Raw genomic sequence first — 16,180 nt, forward strand, 5'->3', positions numbered from 1 at the left:
GCAGACATTGGCTTTGTTCACCCACCAATGTGAGCTGTGAGCGCAGCTTGAGAGGGATGATCCAGTGGTCTGCGACCAGTTTGCCGCCAGGAACTCTTTAAGCCGTCTCATATGAAGTCTGCAGTGCGGGACCAGTGGCATGCTCAACACCATCGTCTCGAGCAGCTGCTTGCATTGTCGCAATTCCTTCACTTTGTTCGGTCTGAACATCTTAAGGGCCGCAAGGGTATTTAACCTTTGCTGGAGGGACACACCCTGGGCGGAGAATTCTGCCCCCAGGAACATGAGCCTCTTGGATTGCCACAAGAAGGATTTCTTGTAGTGGATGGTGAAGTCCAATGTTTGTAATAGGCCCACTGTCACCGCTATAAAAGACTGTGCTCCCTGCCAGGATGGAGATTGCACCAGCCAGTTGTCTAAATAAGGATGGATGTGGTGCACTTGTCTGCGCAGGCTAGCTGCCATTGGCGCAAGGCACTTGGTGCACGGAGCAGACTTCAGGACGAATGGCAGGACCTTAAACTGGTAGTGCGATTCTCCAACCACAAAATGGAGGTATTTCCGGTGACCTGGGTAGATGGGTACATGAAATGGTGCATCCTGAAGATCCAGGGATGCAAGGTAGTCGTGGTGCTGCATTGCTTCTATGACCTGCTATAATATGATCATAGTGAACTGTATGCGCTTTATAAAATGTGTTCAGTCTCCTTGGGTCTAGAATGGGCCTTAATTTTCCATCTGGTTCATCGACAAAGTATCAGGAGTACACTCCCCTTCCACTTTGATCCCTGAGGACTTTTTCTTCAGCCCTTTTTGCAGCATGAACTGCACTTCCATTAGGAGCACGGTCTTGTGGCCTGTGGCTGATGGTTTGGAGGTATGGAAGGGGCAGTTTGTTTGAACTCCAATAGGTGTCTACATCCAGCACCCATTTGTTCTTTATTTCTCTCGCGTCTAGGGCGAACCTGGATATCCTCCCTCTTAGGGTGCCGTGGGATGGATCGTCACTGTTGGCTCTTACCCTGCCGTCCCTTTGAGATTCAGAGGGCTGCTTGCAGCGATGATTTTGTCAAGTCTTTCTATTTTTGGTACCCTGGAAAGCTCTCTTGTACCCTTGGGAATAATATGATGAGCCTCTTGCGTATTGGCCTCCCTTGTTGGATGAGGATGTGGATGTTCTGCAGGCTGTTCTGCCAGCTGCTCCCCTGAACTGACGAAAAGGTAGACTGTTCTGTAGTGATCTTAATGACCAGACTGTCAGTTTTAATATTTTTTAGAGCTTTGTCGATCTTGGGTTCGAACAGCTAATCACCCTCAAAAGGCATGTCCACTACTTTATGGTAAACATCCAGACGGAAATCCGTACATCAGAGCCACGCTGGTCTTCATAGGATGACTCATTTGGGCGCTTGTTTAAAACCAGTTTCCCGCCAGGTCCACTGCCTTGTTAATACCCAGGTTGTCTAAGTTTATTCCACATCTCCAGGTGCTATGGAAACAGAGCTGGTCCGTTTTTCTTAGAGGTTTTGTTTATGTAGTGCAAGACCGCCCTGCTTACATCTAATGTATGGAGGCTTTTTTCAGCAGAGTGAAATGTTCAATGGACTGATTGACATGGAACTTGGCTATGAATTTTGGTGAAAATCTAGGATGTGTGTCCTTGTGGAATTAAAGGGTCATGTATAGCTAAAGCCTCTAGCTCACTTACTCGTCTTATCGAGGTGATGGCTACCAGAAATGGGGTTATGTAGGTTAAGTGTTTTAGGCTGGTCTTGTGCATAGGCTCAAAGGGCAGACCCATGAGCTTTGAGAGTACAACATTAAGGTCCCAACCTGGTGGACGGTTAGAAATGCGAGGGTATAGTCTCTATACTTCCTCCATGAAAGCTTTGATAACAGAACATTCCACCAAGACATTGTTTTGTGAAGTGTTGTATGCAGACAGGGCCGTTAGGTGTACCTTGATGGATTTAAACACTAGGCCAGAGTCTAGTAGGTAAAGCGTGCAGTGTAGAATGTTGGATGGTGAACATTCAATTGGATTTAAGGATTGTGATCTGCACCATACCACAAAACCTTTCTACTTGTTGAAGTAACAGTGTCAGGTGTTTTGTTTCCGTGCCTCCTTGAGGATATCCATACACCTTTGAGGAAGGTTTAAGTGCCCAAACTCTATGACTTCAGGAGCCAGGCTGCCAACCAAGTTCATAGACCGAGGATGTGGATTGAGTGTTGTCCCCTCATGCTGTGACAGTCTTTTGGAGGGGCACAGAAGTTTGATTGGTTTGCACATCGCCAGTTTGAGCAGGTGTGGAAACCATGGTTGTCTTGCCCACATTGGAGTGATCAGGATTAGCATGGCTTGTTCCTGGTGCATCTTCTGCACTAGCCTGCTCAGGAGTGGTGTCGGTGGAAACGCATAAGCACATTTCCCTGACCGGTTCATCCACAGGGTGCTCCCCTTCGATCTAGGTTGGGGAAAACCTGCATGCAAATTCTGGGCATTGTGCGTTTTTACTTGTGGCGAACAAGTCTAAAGCAGGATAACCCCACAGGGAGAAGATTTTGTCTAGAATAGCTCTGCTGATTTGCCACTCGTGCTCCTCTGGTAGATTTCTGCTCAGATTGTCTGCTAAAGCATTGAGTTCCCCTGGAATTTGTTGAGACTAGGAACATGTTCCACTTGAGTACCCATTTCCAAACATTTGGGGATAGCCTGGACAGACTTGAAAAGTGTGCATCCCTGCTCGTTTAGGTAAAACATGGCAGTTGTGCTGTTGGTGAGGACTTAAACTGTTTGACCCATTAGATGTTGCTGAAAAGCCTGCAGTCCTCCGAAAACTGCCAGAAGATTTATGTGGTTTTGGGCTGTGGTGGATAACGCCCACTTGTCCAAAGTGATCCCCCTCCCATGTGTGGGTGATTTGTGAGATGCAACCTACTCGATTAGGATGGGAGGGGGCCTGAAGCACGGCATCATTGCTTGGGTGGGGTGGAAGCTCTGGTGGAAGAAGCTCTACCTCTGCTCCTGGACCTGTTGTAGCTTCTTTGAAAAATTGGACGAGTACTGTCCCTGAGAGGTGCCTCATGATGGCGACTGGCTACCCTGACCCTAATTGGATGAATGCTGTGTGCCCTGCCCATGGAAGAATGTCCTTGTGTTAAAGGCCCCCCTTTGGTCAAAAGGTTTGCTGGAAAGTTGTCCGAGAGATTTCAGGGTGTCCTACTCTTTGGTAAGGCAGTTGAGGATGATCTTAAGAGTGCCAAACAGGGCATTTGTCTCAATGAGCAGGTTTAATAGCAACTTAAACCCTGACTGCCTCAATCAGGCATGACGTTTAATTAAAGTGCCTTCAGCAACTATGCGGCCTGCATGGTCAGCGGCATCCAAGTTGGTTTTCGGGATGCAGTTGGCCATTTGCTTGCATCAGATACTGTTTTTAAGAGTTGTGACTTTTGAGGTTCTGGAACAGCTTTAATTTGATGTTCCAGCTCGTCCCACTTGTGGCAACCATAGCTAGCCAGAAGGGTGGTATTGTTGGCTATTCTAGTCTGGTAGTCAGCAGAGGATGACTTGCTTTCTTTATGAGGCAGAGCCTTCGCAGAGCCTAGAGGTGTGCCTACTCCCTTCCTTGTTGTGGTGACAACCAAGGAATCGGGTTTCAGTTGACCCCTGATGTGCAGTGGGGCCGGTCTGAACACCACCTCGATGCGGGGATGACTGCTTTGGTAAGATTTGGTTTAAGGAGGGAAGACTGGATGTGCCTTTGGACGGATTGCAGGAAGGGGGATAAACTGTGGCAGATCTCTTGTCTCCCAGACGATCCTCCACAAAGTCTGTCATGTTGTGCCTCCTGAGTGACCATTTTAAAATGCAGTGTGGCCCTAAGGAGCAGCTCATTATACTGGGGTGGATTGTCAATAAGCTAGTCAACCACTGGCTGATCTTGATTATCTGAGGACGTAGATGGTATCATCATCATCATCATCATCATCATCATCATCATAATACTGGTCCCCATGGGAACTAGGATCTTGCCAACCTGAAGGGTTCACAATATACATATCTTGAGAGGGGACATGGGATTGAGGAGTGGCACAGTTTTGGCTGGAGGTGCTGGGCTGAGGGGTGTCCAGACGAGGCACCTTAACAGGTGGTTCATCACTGGCTGCCCCTCCCTTTTGTATTAAGCCCTGGGGGTTTCAAAAGTCTTCAGGTGCCTGTTTCAGAGACATGTTGTGCGGCGAATGCGATGGCCCAGAGGACAGAGGTGACTTGGAGGACCTCTCAGACACTGCGTGGCCAGAATCCGTCAACTATGTAATCGACGTTCGGCCATGGGGTGTGCGTTTGGTGTGGCCCGAGGTGCGAGTGCCTTTCCCACCAGGTGATTTCTCGGTCACAGGACCGCTAGTCTGCTTGCTAGAGTCGGGAGAATCGCACATGGGATTCCTTCAGAGCCCGATCACCCTCGGCATCACTTAGATATATATGATATGGCATTTATAACGCGCCTATGCACAAGTGCTTCAAGGCGCGACGAGGCAAGGGAGGGGAACATAGGGGGGACAGACAACGATCCTACTAGGCCAGGTGTCATTCAGATCGTGCAAGTGCGTGGGAAGGGGGCAGGGACAGTGCAGTACAAGATGATAACAGTAAGTGAGTAGCAGCTAGCACGTGGCAAGTGCATGGGTAAGTGCGGACAAGTGTCAGGGGCTGGTAGGGGGACTGTTGGGATACAGAAACAGTCCCCAAGAGCTGGGTTTGCCAGGTAGGCAGTGCAGGTGTGAGACAATGGCAGGGGAGGGACCTGGGCCCAGGATCAGAGGGTGTCCAGGTAGCCAGTGTGGTTCAGGTTCCAGCCAGGAGGTCAGCAGAGGTGAGGAGGAGAGAAAGCAAAGAGAAAGGTTTTGAGGTGCTTCCGGAACCGGAGATGGTTCTCCTCAGGTTTAAGGGAGGCAGGGAGGCTGTTCCAGATGGAGGCACCAGCTGAAGAAAGATCTACCACCAACTCGTTGCTTGGAGAAGCGACTGACCCTGAGGGATTAGGAGGCAGATGAGCGGAGAGCTCGAGAAGGAGGGTATTTAGGAAGGGAGAGTTGAAGATATTGAGGGCCCAGGCCCCAGAAGGCCTTGTGGACGATGCAGAGGGTTTTGAACTTAATCCTCGCAGCCACTGGGAGCCAATGCAGAGATTTAGGTCCTGGAGAGCTACGATCCCTGGGCTTGAGGCCAAGGACAAGTTGTTAGGCAGAAACCTGTGCAGTTCCCTTAGGGAACACTGCAAAAGATTTAAGACTACAGGTGTTGGCAGTAAACCCGCTTGGTAGCAGTCTGTACCACCCAGATTTACCTGGTAGCTGTAGCTCAGCAGTCAGACTTCCCTCAAGAAGAGTTAGGCAGTATGCAAAGTATACACAATAGGCACTCAGACACACCAATACAAGCAAACACTGACCAGAGCTTTGGTATCAAAGTATATAATTATTTATTTAAAAACACACTGTTTGAAACACTCCAGCACTCTTGTTGTAAAATATTCTAAACAGTTACTATTGTAATATATACACCTCTTTTTCCTTATCAGATAAGTCTCAATAAAACACCACTTATTTTCATACAGAGGCAAGCGCTTAACTAGATGGCACTCCAATAAGTTTGTGAGAAAGGGAGGGAAAAAGACAGAATATGGAAAGGTACACCACTCTAAGATTCAGGAACACTGTTAGCAAGGCAGAAGAGCAAAAGTCACTGGTGAGCCAAAGTCCAAAGGCTGGGCCCACTCTTAGAGAGAGCAGAGCACAAATGCGCCCAAAATCACACAGTTACACTAGGCTTAGAAAGTCTTGCATAGAGTTCAAAAAGAGTTTAGAGAGGCTCAGGAAAGTTTAGCCAGGGTGTCCCAGGCCAACCCAGGTTCGAAAGCCGGGGGCTAAATCTACCCCATACAGTCGGTTGCAAGGGAAGCCAGGCGGGACACGGTACCTTAAGTGGGAAGGATCCTCCAGCGGTGGCAGTTGTTCCTGGCAGTGGGTGCAAGTCGCGTTGTCGTCCAGGGGAAGAGAAGATCTCGACTTGGAGGAAAAATGAAGGTCGTTGCACTGCCAGGGAAGAAACCAGCCGCAGAGTTTTCTGGTTAAAGGTGGTACCTTTGTTTCGCGGTCGTGGTAAAACGTGGTATCCCGGTTGCCGGGATGCTTGGCACAGGCAAGGCGGCCACGAGGTACGTAGGGAAGGTGAAAAGACAGTGAAACTGGTTATCCCCACCAGTCAAAGGAAGAAGACTCTCCGGCGGGAGATCTCCTCTGTCATTGGGAAAAGTGGTGAGACGGTCCAGCAGGGCTCCACCGGTGGTGGCGTTGTGGCAGGTCGGCTCAGCTTCTCCCTCGTCGGATTCTTAGGTCCTGTGGCAAATTCTGAAGTTCCAGTCCCCAAAGCCCTGCTTGTATGCAGAAAACCCCCATTCACTCAGCCTAGCTGTCACTCAAACATGCAAAGTGGTGAGCCGGCCGGCTCACCACTTGGGCCAATCAGGACGGAGTGCGACTTGAGTTGCCTAGGCAACTCATTCCAGGGTGCCTAAATCCCCCTCCACCCCTCCTAAGTACCCCAGACAGAGTGGCACCACTTTGGAGGGCTTCTGTGGAGAAGCCAGCCAAAAAGTGGAACAAAGGGCTCGACTTGGGTTAGAGTCACAGAAGAGAACACAAACGCCATTTTAGAATCAAGTTTTGGCAAAAAATACCAACCGGAGAATTAATATTAAATAAACCGGTGTTATGTTCGAGGCTACCGTAAATAATTAAATAAAGATAGTAACCTAAAACAATGGGAAATCCCATAGGAAAATATTTGCGGTTGAATATAAAAAGTAGTATCCACTGCCACCAGCCAAAACTCGATCAGGGGGGACGGAGACGTGCCCCCTCGACTAACAGACCCTGGGGCAATTGAATTGCCCCAGCCAGTACGTCCACAATATAATGGTTTGTACTGGTTCTGTTCAGAACTTAAGCCTAGTAAAGTCAATGGTGATTTTACATGCCCTGGGAGACAGTAGTCAGTCCCAGGGTATGGAGTCTATACTGGGGGGTCACTATGACACCCCTGTGTTACTGCACTGAGGCTGCTGTGTAACACACATCCCAAAAACACATGAAGCCCTATGGGGTAAAAGACCTCATAGCCCATTAAACACATCTAGATTCAAAGAAACACACTCAAATCATGCCCAAGAGTGAGGGTAAAAGAATCTCACTCTTGGCAGGAGAAGAAAAATAAACCCCAAAAATCCAGCAAAGCTGCTGGGGGACTCACTAGGTTAGGAAATTCAGCCTAAACAGAGAATTCTCCCTAACACAAGTCACGCAGTCCTTTTTTGGATAAGTTGCAGAGGGTGAAGAGTAGAAGCAGGTAGATTTAGAAAGAGGCTGTTGCAATAGAACCAAAGCTCTGGAGACAGTGAGCTTCTGAGGAGGGGAAGAAGAGGAAAGGAAGAATCCCTCAGAGGAGGTGCAGCTGGTAGTCGGACTTCTATTGTGAAGTCGAAGATGACCCTAAGGTTTTTAGCCTTGCAAGTGGGAGCTGGAAGAGGGCCAATAGAGGCTGGCCAGAGAGCTACAGGGAAGGAGGGAGCGAGTGTGCCGATGAGGAGAATCTCTGTCTTACTGGCATTAAGGCAGAGATCATTGGCAGCACACCACTCCTGGATAGCAAATAGACAGTCAGATGAGGAGGCCGAGGGTAGCCCGTAAATGAGCTGGGTGTCATCTGCATAGCACTGGAAGTTGGGGCAGAGAGCGGAGATGCGGTGGGCAAGTGTCAGGTATTGGTTGAACAGCCATGGAGAGAGGTTAGAACCCTGGGGGACACCACAGATGGAGAAAACGATAGCGGAGAGGAAGTACCCAAGCTTGACCTGAGAGGGTCGGTCAGAGAGGAAAGAAGTCAGCCATGCCAGAGCCTGACCATTGATATCCAAATGATCACAGACAGTTGAGCAGGATGGTATGGTTGACAGTGTCAAAGGCAGAAGAGAGATCAAGCAGGATGAGGACGCAGGGGGTGTTAGAGTCAAGGTTGGAGAGCAGGTCTTCATGGATGTTCAGGAGAGCAGTTTACGTGCTTCTGGCAGCTCTGAAGCCAGACCGATGGTCATGAAGACAACCAACAGATTCAGTGTGGAGATTAAGCTGGGAGATGGACAGTTTCTCCAGGAGCTTACCCAGGAAGGCAGTGATGGAGATTGGGCGATAGTTAGCTGGGCAGGAGGGGTCGGCAGAGGGTTTAAGAAGAGGGTGCACAAGGGAGTGCTTCAGGGGGGGAAGGGAAGACTCCAGTGGCGAAGGAGTGATTGCAGAAATCAGCCAGGGCAGGAGCCAGGGAGTCGATGTGGTCCTTTATGGTTTTGGAGGAAGAGGGGTGAACCTGTATCAACGAGACTTTCATAGATCAGACTTGTTTAGAAACCTTGTCAGCGGAGAACAGGGGAAAGGCAGAGAAGGAGGGAGGTGAGGTGGCCGAATAAGTGCCTGAGGAAGAGCAGGGGGGGAGAGAGGGGGAAGAGAGAGGGGGAAGAGAGAGGGGGAAGAGAGAGGGGGAAGAGAGAGGGGGAAGAGAGAGGGGGAAGAGAGAGGGGGAAGAGAGAGGGGGAAGAGAGAGGGGGAAGAGAGAGGGGGAAGAGAGAGGGGGAAGAGAGAGGGGGAAGAGAGAGGGGGAAGAGAGAGGGGGAAGAGAGAGGGGGAAGAGAGAGGGGGAAGAGAGAGGGGAAGAGAGAGGGGAAGAGAGAGGGGAAGAGAGAGGGGAAGAGAGAGGGGGAGTGAGAGAGGGGGGAGTGAGAGAGGGGGGAGTGAGAGGGGGGGAGTGAGAGAGGGGGGGAGTGAGAGAGGAGGGGGGGTGAGAGAGGGGGAGTGAGAGAGGGGGGGTGAGAGAGGGGGTGAGAGAGGGGGTGAGAGAGGGGGTGAGAGAGGGGGTGAGAGAGGGGGTGAGAGAGGGGGTGAGAGAGGGGGAGGGAGAGGGGGAGGGAGAGGGGGAGGGAGAGGGGGAGGGAGAGGGGGGTAGGGGGGGAGAGAGGGGGAGGAGAAGGATGTACTGAGTTTTGGAGATGAAGTGAGAAGCCAGTGCCGTGCAGAGGTCCTGGGAAGGGACAGGAGATTTAGAGAATGTGGCAGGATTGGCCAGTTCCTTGCAGATTTTTAAGAGTTCAGCCGAGTTGTTAGATGCCGCAGAGACGCTGGCTTGGATAAGAGCTCCCTTCTTGGTTCGGACAGAGAGTCGGTATTGCCTTTGCACATGAAGCATGCCATTTGTACATGGCTTTGGGCTTCAGGCGGATTCTCATGACAGGGGCAAGGATATCAAGAGCATCAGATATAGCAGAGTGGAGCATGGAGAGGGCTGTGACTGGATGAGAGTCAGCCAGGTGGGGTGGGTGGGGGATTGGGGGGGTTGGGGGGAGTGAGAAGGTGGCGGAGAAAGCCTCAGCTGACATACGTTTCATGGGTCGGATGACCGTGAAGGTGGGTGCCAGTGATGGAAGTGGCTTGGCCTGAGGGGTAGGGAGGGTAAGGTGGGAGGAGAGGAGAAAGTGATCACTCCAGGAGAGGGCAGTGGTGAGAGGGACAGAGGGGAAGGTCTTAGGAGATCAGAACATCCAGAGAGTGCCCTGCAGAGTGAGTCAGGCCAGGAGTGAATAGTGACTTAGAGAGAGTCGCAGATGTCGTGAAAGAGCCCAGAGGGAGGACAGGAGGCATCCAGGTGGATGTTGAAGTCTCCAGAGAGAAGGAGTTGAGTGGTAGAGGCCAGGAGTGAGGAGGAGAGGTCTGCCCACTCTGAGAGGAAGGAGGAAATCTGACCAGGTGGCCAATAGATAGTAGCCACGGTAAGGGAATGGCTAGGGGAGAGAGAGAGCCTGCAGACAAGGCATTCAAAAGAGGAGTAGGCCTGCGTATGAGTGACAGAGGCAGGAATCCAATCAGGGAAGATCAGGGCTACACCCCCACCGGAGCGGTTGGACCTGGGCGCACAGAGGCTCTTGTAGCCGTCGGGTAGGAGCGTATCAAAGCTCGTGACAGAGCTGGCTGTGAACCATGTCTCAGTGAGATCTAGGACGTCAAGGTCAAGTTCTTCCAGAAGGCGGTAGATATCAGAGGAGTGTTTGACAGCAGAACGAGAATTTAGGGTGACAATATGGAGAAGGTTGCCATCCTTTAAGGCCTTCCGGGGAGTGGTGCAGATCAGAGGTACGCCCTGCGGAGGTGTAGAAGGAGCCTGAGAGGGGGGAAAGAGAGGGAAGGGGAAGGCAAGGTAGCCAAGGAGGGGGCAGAGGTAGCCACGGAAAGGGGAGAGCTGACAGCAGGAGAGGAAAGTAAGTTGATGAGGCGTGGGAAGCATCTATCAAAGAGGTGAAGGTTGGCCTGAGGGCCTTGGACCAAGACGGTCCCATTAGAGTAAACATTAATGATGACCTTAGAGGAATGGAAGGAGGACAGGAGGGCATCCCAACGGGTACCACCATTAATGGGAGAAGAAGAGAAAGGACAGAGCACAGAGACCATATGATGGGTCCATATGTCAGGTGAAGGCACGACAAAGAGGACGTTGGTGAGAGTTTCCTTGGAGGAAGCACTGATGTAGGTGTCAGCGCTAGAGAGGCCTGGGTTGGAGACCAGGATGTCTTTTTAAACTTCTTCCTACCAGATTTTGTAAGGAGAGCAGGATAGTCAATGGAGAAGCAGTTACAAAAGATAGGAGACAGAGCACCATAGAGTAGGAGGGAGAGGAGGTGAGTGGCGGGGAGAGGGAGAGGCACTAGCGAAGGACACTAGAATAGGCAGACAACACAGTGAGAGTCAAGCAAGTTGAGCAATAGGACAGACGCTCAGGATTAAGGAGTTTACACAATGCACATGTAAAAGACAGGTGAGAAGACTCACCTAAGTTTGAGAATCTTAAAGAAGGGAGAAAAGGACTAATTTTTCACAATACAATTCTTTTAAATACTGATACAATGCAAATTGGAACCCCGGGGAAGAACCGCGTTAAGTGTCTGAAGGTGGAGGTGGGTGAGGGGGCAGGGGAGCTAGTGGGGCTAATTTGGAAGACTGACTGGCAAATGGGATCACCCACGTCGATGCTAGCTTCACTGGATTCCCCCGCCACGTCTATTGAGGCCTCAGCCTGGATGGTGTGGGCAGACCAGCGCTCGTTTCAACGGTCCTTTGAGATTTTTCGGGCGGAAAGGTTTACAGGACTTGCAAGTCTTTTCGGGGTGATCCCTTGGCAGACAGTGACTGCACACTTTCTGCGTCTTTCCAGGAGTATTTCCTGTTGCAGGATGGGCAGAACTTAAATGGTGTGTTCTCCATAGCGAGAAGAAAAGGAAGATGAGGGGTCAGAAGAGGCATTCTCTAACAGCGAAGATGTTAAAGAACCTCCCCGCACTCTCCCTACTGTAATGGGCCAGGGGAGGCCTGTGTAGGCCACAGTCTTTGTTCATTGAAGCGGTTGAAGCATAGTAGATGATGAACCCGCCCGTCGAAAAGCCGCAGAAGCAGCGGCGGGTGATGGGCGGTTGTACAAAGGATAGGAAGAAAGTCTTAAATTAAACTTTGTCTAATCAAAGTTATTAGCCAGAAGAACTCTGCAAACTCTTGATCGCTCACAATGGCAGAAGAAAACTATCCAAGGGACCTCAACATGTGAACAAGCATGGGTACAGTAGACATCACACTACGGACAGTATTACTAACATGCCCAGTCGATGTCCCTTTTCGAGTTTCGAAAACAAATCCTGTATTACCACAGCCTATGCACAGCATGTGATCTAAGCAGATCCACAAGCCTCAGAAATGTGTATATATGTTATTCTTGTTTGCCTCGCACCTGCAAGCTGCATTTGCAGTTTTCCATGAATTTGCAGCTTCATACCCATAGATACCTGCTCTTTTCATGTGGGCCTCATGAAAGCCTGACCTTTAGAGTGCAGTACTTGCAAGGACTGACAGTGGCCAAATGCTGTTTGTTTTCTTAGTGTGTTCTGAGATATTCAAAACTTAGAAAACACAAAGCACCCGGGACTGTGGACTGTCTCCCATACATGCAAGTAACCGGGAGAGACCCAGTTTAGCTTCAAAGCAAGGAACGGGCCAGCGATGTTGCTCTAAGTGGTCTTGTAACTCGTGCTAATTTATTAGGGAACATGGCCTGAGGGGAATCAGTCACTTTCTTGCTTTGAAGATTGTTCACCCCAACATCACTGTAGCTGTAAAAATATCTTTAAAAAAACTTTTTTCTATAGCCACAGGTACCATCTGCTATCTGTAATAATTATAGCCACAAATATTAGTAAAACAGCTGTGAAAAAAGAAAAATGCTTACCTGCCCCCTCCAGGCCCTCACCAAGTGTCCCCCTCCTCCGTGCCTGCTCCCCACATTCCCATGATGGCCTCCTGACCTCCCCTGCCCTCTCCCATTCCCCCCACAAAACACACTTTCCGTGACGCAGTTTGCTTTGAGATGTTGGATATTCGCAGCTATTCTGTCCGATAGCCGAGGTTTCAAAAAAGCTTTGTGTTGCAAACTCAGTCCCTAGACCCCCAACCCCTAGCCTGATGGCACTTGCATGTCTTTTTCCTGGGTTTCATTTTCTGATACCCGGCCTCGGTTAGAGCCGCAGCTATCTCTCGAATCAAGGAAAAAGAAAATGGATGACGGCTGTTTCATTTATAAACACCAGGTTTCTCTGCAGTTTACCAGAGATATAGCCATCTAATTTTGGAGAAGCAGTACACACCTTTTACCATCAAATATTAAAAAAAACTTCTGGATGGAATAACCCCAAACACATGGATAGAGAGTCAACGGTTCATGCCCAAGTTTTTTCGGACCTAGTCCAAATCCATCCAGTGGTTTGGGCTGGACGGTGGAGCAAATATTTACCTTTTTTATTCATGGGAAAATTAATGGGGACTAGACAGCAACTTTGTTTTTGTTTTCTTAATGACTATTTTTAACAGAACTTTCCCAAATCTTGTAGTTTGGGCAGGGGGAACACACCTCCCTAATTGTCTTAAGAATTTCAAACATATCAGTTGCACGAGTCAAAGGTTCTTAGCAATTCAGGCTTTCTATTGGAGTCCAACTCACCTTAAGTATAGGGCAGCGACCACCACGCGTACATGCATACTTTGTCCCTTCTTCCCGGGGGAAGGGGGCCACCCCCTTTGAAGATAGGGAGGTGAGCCTGCCAAGCAAGACCCTCCCTAGGGGTCCAGGAAAGTGGGAGCTAAATGGGAATGACTCACTGTTCCTATAAGGAACTCCAGGGACAAAACACTGTCTGCATATATGGGAATAGAAATGACTGATGTTACTTCTATTCTACATCCAATGAACGAACAAGTTACTTTCTTACCTGGTAATGTTCTTTCGATGGGATGTTCCAACGACGTATTCCACATCTATGAAAGTAATCACCACAGCTGTGCTGCTTTGGAAAATTGTTCGGCGTCTGCATCCATGACGTCGATACGCTGTCCTCGAGGGGGCTCCGTCGAGCCGACTTCACCGGATGTTATAAGTAGGACGCACGACGCCCATAGCCTCAGTTGTAGTTTTTTCCCAGAACGTGTGGCACCAATCTTCTGCCAGAATGACTACAGAAAGCCTTGCGGTAACGTAAGCTGCAATCGCATAAGAAATTCTGTAGAGGGGCAGGCTGGGAGGGTACGATGTGGAATACGTCGTCGGAACATCCCATCGAAAGAACGTTACCAGGTAAGAAAATAAATTGTTCTTCGAGGTGAAATGTTCCTCCAACGTATTCCACATCTATGACAGACTCCCAAAGCAGTACCAACGTATGGAGGTGGGAAAAGAATTTAGAAATTTAGAATGCCCAATCAAATTGCAGAATAGAGGACCGCCTTACCAAAGGCGAAGTCTTGCCCATGGATAGAGTTCAGGGAGTAATGTTTTACAAAAGTATAGACAGAGGCCCATGTGGCTGCTTCACAAATGTTACGAATGGGAACATCCCTCTGCAGAGCAGTGGAGGCAGCCACACCCCTAGTAGAATGGGCCCTCAAACCTACCAGAGGGTCCTTACCCGCCAGACGGTAGCATTCCGAGATGGTCAAGATAATCCACCTGGACAAGGTCTGCTTAGTAACAGCTTGACCCAAAAGCCTTGCATCATATCCTACAAAGAGCATATTGTTCACTTTGACCCGGAACATCCGTGAGATGTAGAAGCTCAACGCTCTCCTAGGATCTTACCAGGATGTGGAGGAGGATAGAATGCCGGAAGAATGACCTTCTGGCTTAAATGAAATTCCGATACAACCTTCGCAAGAAAAGAAGGACGAACCCTAAGGATGACCCCGTCCTTATGGAACACCGTGAAGGGTGGCTTGACGGATAGTGCCTGCAACTCACTCACTCTGCGAGCGGAAGTAACCACAACTAAAAATACAGTTTTAAAAGTCAACAGTCTCAAAGGACAAGAATGTAAAGGCTCAAACGGAGCTCCCATTAGGAATTTTAGAACCAGGTTCAAATCCCAACTGGGCACCTGGAAAGGTGACGGTAGGAACATATTAGTGAGCCCTTTCAAAAACTGAGAAATTAAAGGAATCTTAAAATAAGACTACTCAGACGAGCGCTTATATATGGACAGCGCCGCCAGTTAACCTTTAATGGTACCCACTTGGAGGCCCTTGTGGGTTAATGAAAGCAAAAAAGACAAAACCACAGGAATGCACATGAAAAAGGATCCACGTTCTTAACCCTGCACCAGTCGCAGAACTTTCTCCAACGGCAACAGTACAGGGACTTTGTTACAGGCCTTCTGGCCGAAAGCAACACCTCCATCACGTCTTCAGGGAGGTCCCAATCCTTATACCTCAACCTTTCAGAAGCCAAGCATGAAGGTTGAGGGATCTGACCTCTGGATGGAGAACCTGACCCCCCTCACGTGAGAGCAGATCGTCTCGGTAGGGAAGACGGCATGGAAGGCAGATGGACATGTCGAGAAGGTCCGGGGTAACACCTTCTCCTGGCCCATGCCGGAGCAATGAGGATCATTCGGGAACCGAGCCTCCGTAACCTCCACAGCACTTTCGGAATGATGGGGACATGAGTAAACGCATACAGCAGTGGGAAGGACCACTCTACTATGAACGCGTCCCCCAAAGGCTCCTCTTGAAGGAAATTCCCGCGAGCAGAATCTTGCGCACTTCCGGTTGACACTGGTGGCAAAGAGATCCACTTGTGGGGTCCCCCAAAGGGCGAAGATCTCCAGGACAATCTCCTGAGCCAGCTCCCACTCGTGAGAGACCGTGCTCTGCCTGCTCAGAGCGTCCGCCACCACGTTTTCGTCTCCGGCCAGATGAACTGCCGAGATCGAAATTTCCTGCTGAATGACCCAGAACCAGAGCTGCATCGCCTCTCTGCACAGACGGAGAGAACCTGCCCCCCCCCCCTTTTTGTTGACGTAGTGCATGGCCACTGTATTGTCCGTCAGAATCAGGATATTCTTTGCCCGCACATCCAGCAGAAAAGCCTTCAGGGCTAGCCTGACAGCCCTCATCTCCAACAGATTGATATGTAGTCTGGACTCCGATGGAGACCAAAGACCGCTGACTGTCCACTCGTTGGCATGAGGTCCCCGTCCCGTGAGGGATGCGTCCGTCACGATCGTCACCTCCGGCCAGGGCAGCCAAAATGGAGCCCCTTTCATCAGATTGCCTTTGACGGCCCACCACAGAAGATCCTGGGCGACCGATGGCGGCAGCTGAACTGGATCCTACATCCTGCCGGAGGCCTGCGACCACTGCATCTTGAGAGCCCACTGCAAAGATCTCATCTGCAGCCTGGCCTCTGGCTCCAGAAGAATGCAGGATGCCATGAGGCTGAGCAACCTCAAGAAATCGAACACCGGGAGACTCTGGGCACGTTGAAACTTGTCCACCATCTGCAGAATGTGATGACCCCTCACCTGGGGGGGCGAACACTGCCCCAGAGATGTGTCGAGCACTGCTCCGATGTACTGGAGCCGCTGGGTAGGTGTCAAGTGGGACTTCTTTAAGTTGAGGGAGATGCCCAGCGTGTGAAGGAGTGGCCGGTGACTGACAGATGATCCAGGATTTGCTCTGAAGAGCGCTCCCTGATCAACCA

General features: G+C 50.0%; 1 protein-coding gene across 2 annotated transcripts in view; it reads right to left on the bottom strand.

The window, feature by feature from the left end:
• Positions 1-16,180, bottom strand: part of PTEN (phosphatase and tensin homolog) — a 791,199-nt gene that overhangs the window by 651,377 nt on the left and 123,642 nt on the right. The gene's annotated exons all lie outside the window — the stretch shown is intronic.

This window comes from Ambystoma mexicanum, chromosome 8, assembly GCF_040938575.1.
Source record: "Ambystoma mexicanum isolate Mex_15411 chromosome 8, UKY_AmexF1_1, whole genome shotgun sequence".
In the NCBI taxonomy this organism is placed as follows: domain Eukaryota; kingdom Metazoa; phylum Chordata; class Amphibia; order Caudata; family Ambystomatidae; genus Ambystoma; species Ambystoma mexicanum.